This window comes from Limulus polyphemus, unplaced genomic scaffold (genome assembly GCF_000517525.1).
Source record: "Limulus polyphemus unplaced genomic scaffold, Limulus_polyphemus-2.1.2 Scaffold139900, whole genome shotgun sequence".
Classification (NCBI taxonomy): Eukaryota; Metazoa; Arthropoda; class Merostomata; order Xiphosura; family Limulidae; genus Limulus; species Limulus polyphemus.
Window position 1 is genome coordinate 1 of NW_013805496.1, and position 525 is coordinate 525.

Below are 525 nucleotides of genomic sequence, written 5' to 3' on the forward strand. Positions count from 1 at the left end.
AAGCTGCCAGTCTAAGTTCATACCGAGATCCTGCCTGCAGGTGGGTTACTTTGTAGCTACTGCTAGATCCCGGTAGGTGGCGCTGGTGTTTCGTCATTCCATCTTTTTTAAACTCCAGTACGTATTCTAAACAGTAAAACTGGATTAACTTAAACAAACTTGGTAGAGCATGCTGATGTAGATATTACAGTAATAGTTAGTAAGATATCCTGAAAGTCTTCACTGAAGTTAAATCTATAAAAGTAACGAATCTCAACAAATGAAAAGAAAGTTACAAATTTTAACTATAAATATGTATTATAAAACTAAAAATCTATACAGAACTATCAAATAGTGTCTTTAAACTAACTTACGTAGAACAGGACCTTCTTCCTGTGGGGTTCTCCAGTCTAAGGTCAAGGAATCTGTGTCCACACCAACTAGTCTTACATTGGGAGCTGATGGTGGATCTGGAACCAGAACCAAATTTGTTTAGCAGCTGTCAATATGAAACAAATAAAAAGATAAAACAATGCTTTGTTTTTT

The 525-nt window shown here is 35.6% G+C and overlaps 1 long non-coding RNA gene across 1 annotated transcript; it reads right to left on the bottom strand.

Moving 5' to 3' along the window:
* Nucleotides 1-473, bottom strand: LOC111084809. The gene is made up of 2 exons (XR_002609727.1): nucleotides 354-473; nucleotides 1-126 (listed from the first exon to the last, which is right to left on the bottom strand). It is a non-coding gene; the product is annotated as an uncharacterized LOC111084809 (long non-coding RNA).
* Between the last annotated feature and the right edge of the window lie 52 nt (nucleotides 474-525).